The sequence below is a fragment of the Silene latifolia genome, chromosome Y, assembly GCF_048544455.1.
Source record: "Silene latifolia isolate original U9 population chromosome Y, ASM4854445v1, whole genome shotgun sequence".
Classification (NCBI taxonomy): Eukaryota; Viridiplantae; Streptophyta; class Magnoliopsida; order Caryophyllales; family Caryophyllaceae; genus Silene; species Silene latifolia.
The window spans coordinates 80,309,337-80,318,272 of NC_133538.1; the positions used below are offsets into that span (position 1 = coordinate 80,309,337).

General features: G+C 37.5%; 1 non-coding gene across 1 annotated transcript; it reads right to left on the reverse strand.

The window, feature by feature from the left end:
* Positions 1-1,115: 1,115 nt before the first annotated feature.
* LOC141637039 (small nucleolar RNA R71) lies at positions 1,116-1,222 on the reverse strand. Its single transcript, XR_012541603.1, has one exon. It is a non-coding gene; the product is annotated as a small nucleolar RNA R71 (small nucleolar RNA).
* Between the last annotated feature and the right edge of the window lie 7,714 nt (positions 1,223-8,936).

Consider the following 8,936-nt stretch of genomic DNA (forward strand, 5'->3'; position numbering starts at 1 on the left):
GGATTGTAAGATATAAACCAACTCGATCCTATCACAACAATAATTTCTTGCTTATAATTTGAGAATATGTATGTATGATCAATTCCAATTAATACCCTATGAACCCATGACACCCTAGTGCTTTTAATCAATTGTTTACATCTCATTTTAGTCATCTTGCTTGTTTACTATTATTGTTATTTAGTTTAGTGATCTTCTTATCTCGACCCAAATTGTGACACCCCTAGACACCACTACTTGCAATCGAAAATCCTACATCAATACCCGTCCCTTGGGATCCGACCTTTACTTGCCTCTTTACTTGTAGTAGAGTTGTTTGGGAAGTTATAAATATTGTTTTGGTCTACGTGCTCCTAACGACAAGTAACCGAAATCTAAGCTCAAAGCGGACTTGGCCAAAAATGGCGCCGTTGCCGGGGACGGTGTTAAATTGATTTGATTTTGTTAGATTGTTATTAGTTGTGTCTTTCTTTGCCTTGGGGAAGTAAAACTCCTCAAGGTTTATTCTAATTGTTTTCAAGTTGTTTGATATTTTGCATGTTTAGAAGATCACAAGGTAACTTGTTACCCATTGATCACGAATTGAAAGGACTTTGACAACTAATAGAAGACTTGCTAGAAATACTTTGAGAGGTATTGGTGAGGTTGTAGATATTCAACCAAACACTATTGAGTTCATCAACCCTTTTGCAAGAGAAGGTGAGGAGAACCCAACACAAAATCAATTACACAATCAACCCACAATGCCTAAGTTTCCATCACATTCTGTACCAACCGAGGAGAACCTACCCAATGGTACTCCCACACCACAACACTTAACCGTAAATTTCATTGCAAAATCTACATTTATCCAATTAGTCAAAAGAAGCCAATTTGGGGGGATGCCTAGTGAAGACCCTCATTCCCACATGGAAACTTTTGTGACTATTGTGATGCGATTTCACACACCGGAGTGACTCAAGACCAAATTCAATGGGTCTTATTTCCTTTTTCTCTAATTGGCATCGCGAAACAATGGTTGAAAAGCCTTGACAAGGCTACTCTTGGAATTGACCTCTTGGAAGAAGTTGGCTCTAGCTTTCTACAAAAAATTATACCCTCCGGAAAAGATTAACATGCTAAGAGCTAAAATTACAGGTTTTAAGCAAAGGGACGAAGAATCTTTGTATGAAGCTTGGGAGCGATTCAAAGGAATTTGTCGCTCATGTCCTCATCATGGACTTAGCGAGTGGTTCTTGGTACAACAATTTTGGAATGGTCTTTATGAAGACTCAAGAAACATTCTCAACATGGGATCAAATGGTATGTTCACCGAAGTTGACGATAATCAAACTTGGAACAAAATTGAGGAAATGGCTGTCCATAATTCACAATATAGTAGACCTCGCAAGGCTACTAGAGGAGGAAAGCATGAAATGGACTCTATTACTCAATTGGGTGCTCAACTTAGTGCTCATATTTATACTATCAACTTGAAGTTTGAGATGTCTATGGCTAAGCTTGAAGAATCCTCAAAATCACCAAAGCATCATGTTAATGCCATAGTGGCATCTTCATCAATCCAAGTGGGATAGGTGAGAATTGTGGAACTTTGGGACATGACTAAAGTGAATGTAGGGGAACGAATGAGCAAGTGAACGCTTTTCAAGCATACAAAAATGGTACCCCTTATTCCAACTATTACAATGAAAACACCAAATTCCACCCAAATCTCTCATACAAAAGCCAAAATGTTCAAAACCCTCAACCAACATACTGTTGGAGCTTGTGTCCTCCACAAACTAGTGTGATAACATTTGTAAATCTCTTACAGGTTCACAAGGGTATACTTCGTATTTTAATCAGTTGATTAACGATTACCTAATAACGGTTGGCTTGATAGAAAGTTTGACGTTATTATCATACAGATGGCGGTGATCAACTGGTCCCTAAAGCTCACAACTATAAGATGTGTTTGAGAGATGTGGTTATAGAAATATAATCACATTGATGCCTTATATGACTAAACAGTTAGTCAATGTGTTGATGAGACAATTATTTAATGAAGATTAAATAATATTAATTGAGACGAATTAACTGTCATTTCGTAAATTGAATATAATAAGTTAAATTTAATAAAATGTTTGTAATGTTAGCTTGGACGAATTAATATGATAATTCGTAATTAAATGTAATCGGTTATATTTAATATCAACAAGTTGAATGTGTCATAGTGGTAATAGTGAGGGTACTCAAACCAAGAGGTTATGGGTTCGATCCTCACTAGATGACAATTTATATTTAACACATTTATACATTTTTGCCAAAACCGAAAATAAGGAGATATTACTCCTTATTAATTTCGGTCAGATGGGCCGAATTGAAGAGAAAAAATATCTCCCTCTTTCACCCTAATATCGGTGACAATAAGAGGGGAGTAGGGTTTTTTTTTTTCTTAACCTAATTCTTTTCCCATTCTTGCCTCCATCTCATTAGAAGAAAAACACAAAAACCTAAAAATTAATTAGTTAATTTTTGGATCGATTCTAGCATAATGAAAGGGCATTTCTCATATCGTCTTGGGTGCAACTAATAGGCGAATATCATTGCGATATTGTTCTTAGGCCGAATTTGCTAGGACCGAAGGTTATTTCTTAATCCTTTACGATCTTGTTTATGCATTTTATTTTATGACTAGTAATTCATCATGTTATAATTCGCTATAGTCCTTAAAATTAAAGGGATGCATACAGATAAATCCCACAAGTGGTATTAGAGCCAAGGCCACGAATTTTAATTTTGATGATTTTCATAAAATTGGATGTAAACTTATGTTTAGGGTTTCGAAAAAAAAGGGGATTTCGGTTTAATAAAAAAAATTTGACGAAAGTTTTTTTTTTAGCCGTCTGTTTTTTTTTTTGTTTTTCCCTTTGTTGTTGATGATTATTTCCATTTCGATATTTTATATTGTTGTTTAATCAGTTAATATAAACATATGGTAAATTGGTAGTTTTTGATTTAATGAAGATTAAGTTAAAATTCAAATGGAATCGTCATGTTGATGATATAAAAATTGTTTTTGATATATAGTTTTTGGCATATAAGATTAATCATGTTTTATTAATTCATATGCTAATCATGTTCTAATAGAAACTATAAACGATTTTCTTCATCGAATTTATGTTTTAAGGCATTTTTACCGCAAAAGAGACATAAAAGAGGCATTAGGGTTCTTGTTTTAATTTGAGCCGAAATTTTTTTTCTGTTTCGGTTACTGTTCACAGTTGCCAGATTATAAAAGAAAAAAAAATTGTTTTGGTTTTTACAGAAAAACCGTGAAGATAAAAATTAAAAAAAAAAGGGTTTTTGTTTTTGTTTCGGTTTTCAGCCGAGAAAAAATAAAATTTTTTTTTTTAGTTTCTGTTACTGCTCACGACTGGGCAGAATTAAAAAAAAATATATATGTATATTTTCTGTTTTTTGCCGAGACAAATTAAAAAAAAGGGAGTCTTTATTTTGTTTTGTTTTGGCAAATTTATTATTGTGAAGCGGTTCATAATTAATAAATACCTAATTATTTTAAAGCAGTTTAAAATATTGATAGATTAAATTCATATTACAAGTTTAATATGAATTACGTTTGAAATTAATGTGATTAATTGAGGAATTGTCACTTATTTTGTTAATTTAAATAGGTGGTTTGGATAAATTAATCAACATAATTAAGGAATTGTGTCATGTATGTTTAATTTATTTTTAGTTGATGCATTTTATTTTTTAGTTGAATGAATCGTTGAATGAATTTATTTACGTATTTTTTTGCAATCGGTTGTAATTTGTAATACTTAGTGTGGCCTTAGTCAAATTATGTTCTCGTAATTAAGGAAACATAATTTTTATGTAATTATGAGATCTCGAATCTCCTTTATTTTTCTTTTAGTTTTGGGTTTTGAAATTAGAATGTAATAAATAGGTTTATTATGTAAATTTATTTATTGTAATTTTCTAAGAAGACTAAAGATGGAGATTGGAGCTCACTCCCGCTACATGGATCAAGATGGAACATCGAGACAAGCATCTCGGGTTCAAGGATGGATTCCAAACTTGTATTTAATGTTCATTTTGATAGGATAGGCCACACTAGGACTTTTTATTGTTTTTACGTTTTTCATTCCTATTGCTTTTCATTCACATGATAGTTTATGCATCATATTCCGCCTAAAACCAAACCACCTACTAAAATGCATGAAAATTGACACATATAGGTTGTATGCTAGTTTTCATAGACATACAGATGTCACAAGTTTATTAAGCTATCATCTTAGTTTAATCATTCACGCATGCTAGATATTAGTTCACTTAAAATGAATTAAAATAAAGTTGATGGGATCTTCCTCTAAAACGGAAATTGAGATTAGTCTTTATAAGGGCAAACAACTATGAATCCCTTCTTCGTCGGTAGGCATAATATGACTCCTTCTACGTTGAGTAAGTAGTTTGTGTTGACTTAGTTTATCTCAACATTATAGTCCGAAGAGTTTCTCGTGATTATGATGGACTAAAGATAGAATTTACAGAAATTTATCGACCAAGAATTCGAACAGTAGAATTAGCCAAAAGGTTGGCTTATCAATTTACAGATAATTGAGTCTTGGGATCATTTATATAATTCTTGAGGAAGGTCAATTGTATAAATGTTTTGAGTCTTCGCGTTATGACATTAGATCATTAGACTTAAATTAAAATCGATGCACATGCTTATTATTTATTCTTCTTTTTGCAGTGTAGAACACATTTATTTTACTGTTACAACAAAATGTCTGGAAATAACGCAATCCAAATGCCTAGCGCCACACTTGGACGCGAGTCCTGGCTGAAAATATTCATGGACCAAATGAATCAGTTCACACGTCTGAAAAACGACGGGTCCAACTTTGCGGACTGGGAGGCAGCACTACGGAATGCTGCCATTACTGACGGTAAGCTAACGTACTTAACTAAGCCAATACCGGTAAACCCAGGCCCCAATGCAGGAGTCAACGAGTCACTCGCTTATAGTGACTTCGTTATGGAAGCGGGTGCGATAAAGAACGTACTCATCTTTGCAATGGAAACCAATTTGCAGAGATGCTTCATTGCCCAAGGTGCGAACAAGATTTTCACCACACTCATTAACGAGTTCTCAAAAGCACCGAGAATCGTTACATATGAGCATACCTGTCGCTTCTTTGATGCGAAACTCCAGAAGGGCCAACCGGTTAGCCCACACATTCTTCACATGATTGAGAATGTCGAGAAGCTGGAGGCTCTTGATTGCAAAATCAGTGAGAGCATTGTCATTGACCGAATGCTTCATTCTCTTCATGATGGTTTTGCCCTTTTCAGGGAGAACTACTACATGAATGACTTGAAAAAGAGTCCTCATGAGCTACACTCCCTTCTCGTACAGACCGAGAAGGATATGAAATTGAGTGGGAGCATGAAGCAGGATGTTCTCACGATTTCCAACAAGGGTAAAGGTAAGGGTAAGGCTCATGACGACCTAGCTGTAGGTAAGCCAAAGTTTAAAAAGCCAGGAAACGGTAAGAGTGGGCCCAGTGAGACTAGTGGCTCACAGGGCAAGGCAAAGAGCAAGGGCGGTGACATTGAGTGTCACCATTGTCACAATACTGGACATTGGAGGAGGAACTGTCCCGTCCACCGTGAGGACATCAAAGCAGGCCGCGTCGTTCCTGTTGGTATGTCATCTTATATTCATATGATTGAGATTAACCATGCAAGTTTCAGAACTTGGGTACTTGATACTGGTTGTGGTTCTCATCTGTGTAATCATTTGCGGGGCCTAAAGAACATCATACCTCTCGAAAAAGGTGATGTGGACTGCGAGTCGGGAATGGAGCACGAGTTCTTTCTTGTCTCGAAGGGAACATATGTAATCCAACTCCCTAGTGGTTTTGAGTTATTTTTAAATAACTGTTACTATGTACCCAGTTTGTCTAAGAACATTATTTCTGTTTCCGTACTTGCCAAAAACGGTTTTGCATTTTCAATAAAGGATAATAGCTGTATTTTCTCTTTCAATGAAATGATTTATGGCAAAGCAGTTTCCATGAATGGAATTTATATCTTAGATCAAACCACGGAAGTATTACACATGAATAATAAGAAATTAAAGGTTGGTGACAAAGATCAAACCTATCTATGGCATTGTCGAATGGGACACATAAATGAGAAACGCGTAAAGAAACTCGTTGATAATGGGACTATTCCCGCATTCGATTTTTCTACATATGGCACGTGTGAATCATGTCTCATTGGCAAAATGACTCGAATTTCGTTCAAAGGTGTTGGAATGCGCGTTAGTGACCTATTAGGACACATACATACTGATGTTTGTGGACCTATGTCAATTACCGCTAGAGATGGCTATAGATATTTTATCACTTTCACGGACGATTTGAGTAGATACAGATATGTCTACTTAATGAACCATAAAAGTGAGTCCTTTGAGAAATTCAAGGATTACCAGAACAGGGTTGAGAACCAACTGGGTAGAAAGGTTAAAGCACTCCGTTTAGATCGGGGTGGTGAATATCTTTCAAATGAGTTTGATCAACACCTTAAAGACTGTGGAATCGTTCTAAAGTTAACTCCACCTGGAACACCTCAATTAAATGGTGTGTCCGAACGGAGAAATCGAACCTTACTTGATATGGTTCGATCCATGATGAGTCACACGGTAGTGCCTGATTCATTATGGGGTTTTGCTCTTTTGTTAGTTGCTCTTATACTTAACCGAAGTTCGACTAAAGCTGTCGACAAGACTCCATATGAAATGTGGAAGGGAACGGTCCCTAACTTGTCCTTTATTCGGGTTTGGGGTTGCGAGACTTATGTCAAGTGGAGACACGAGGATAAGCTCGGCCCGCGATCGTTCAAGACATACTTTATAGGTTATCCAAAAGGAACATTTGGTCATTACTTCTATTCGCCTACCGAACATCGAGTTTTTGTTGCGGCTAGTGCGACGTTCTTAGAGAAAGAATTTCTCGAGAACAAGACGAGTAATAGGACCTTCGAGCTGTCGAAGATTCCAGAACCAACAACCGAGGAACAGATGGAGGTAGTTGTTCCTCCAACTGATGATACGGTTAATATTCCTGAGGAACCTAGAAGGTCGGGTAGAGTCTCTCATCCTCCGGACAGATACATTGGTATGGTCGAGGAGAATAACGTTTTACTCCTAGAGAGTAATGAACCCGCTACCTATAAAGGTGTTATGGCCTGTTCCGACTCAAAGCTATGGCTCGAAGCCATGCAATCCGAGATGGACTCCATGTATGAGAATGACGTATGGGATCTAGTTGATTTACCTAGTAAGGTAAAACCTCTATAGTGCAAATGGTTTTACAAATAAAAGCGTTCTGTAGACGTGCAACCAGATACCTATAAGGCACTACTAGTGGCAAAAGGTTTCACTCAAGTGCACGGATTGCATTATGATGAGATTTTTGCACCTGTAGTCATGCTACGTTCCATTCGGATAGTCTTAGTGATTGCCGCTTTTCATGATTATGAAATTTGGCAAATGGATGTGAAGACCGCCTTCTTAAACGGTTATTTGGAGGAAGAGTTGTACATGGTGCAACCCGAAGGTTTCATAGATCCTGAACATCCTAAGAAAGTACGCAAGCTAAAGCGCTCCATTTATGGACTTAAGCAAGCTTCTCGGAGTTGGAATCATCGTTTCGACCAGGTGATACAAGAATATGGTTTCACTCGATCGGTCGAAGAACCATGCTTATATATCAAGTCGAGTGGGAGCAAGATTGTATTCTTGATATTGTATGTCGATGACATACTCCTGATTGGGAATGACATTCCTCTCCTATCTTCGGTTAAAGAATGCTGGTTGAAGAACCATTTCCAGATAAAAGATCTGGGTGAGGCACAACGCATTTTGGGAATCCGTATCTACCGAGATAGATCACGACGGACGTTATCACTTGGTCAGGAGTCTCCAGGGCCTCTTTCCTCCTCCCTTTTCTGCCGATCAAGTGTTGTTTCGGGGGACTTGTGTCGGGTTAAGTAGGTGCAATTAAGTAAGGAAGGGTATGAGCTTTTGAGAAGTTCAGCATGACCAACTCCAAGAATGGGAACCTTCCAATGATGTCTGGGATGCAGTTGAGCATGTCTCAGTCACCCACGACGCCTGAAGGGATTGAGCGCATGAGTCGTGTTCCTTATGCATCTGCAATAGGATCAATCATGTATGCCATGATATGCACACGTCCAACGTGGCATATGCGTTGAGTATGACGAGTCGGTACCAAAAGAATCCAGGTGAAACACACTGGATAGCTCTTAAAAATATCCTCAAGTAACTACGGAGGACTAAGGATAGGGTATTGACTTATGGAGGCGATACTAAGCTATGCGCAATCGGTTACGCAGACGCTAGCTTCCAAACGGATCGAGATGATTCAAAATCTCAGTCCGGGTTCGTCTTCACTCTTAATGGTGTTGCGGGCAGCTGGAAGAGTTCCAAACAGAGTGTTGTAGCAGATTCTACTACTGAATCCGAGTACTATGCCGCTTCGGAAGCAGCTAAGGAAGCGATATGGATGCGTCAATTCATACAAGGACTTACGATAGTTCCTAGTTCGAATGACCCGATCACCATCTATTGTGACAATAGAGGTGCCATCTTCCAGGCTAAGGAGCCTAAGTCTAGCAACAAATCTAGACATGTACATCGGAAAGCTCACCTGATCCGTGATTACGTGGAGCAAGAAGAGATAGTGATTGACAAGATTGCGACGGATGATAACATCGCGAACCCTCTCACTAAACCGTTGAATTTAGATAAGCATGAAGGGCACGTTATTTCCATGGGAATTAAACGTGTTCCTGAGTTGTAGTAGTTGATTATGAATTTGATACATTATCTTTTTCAT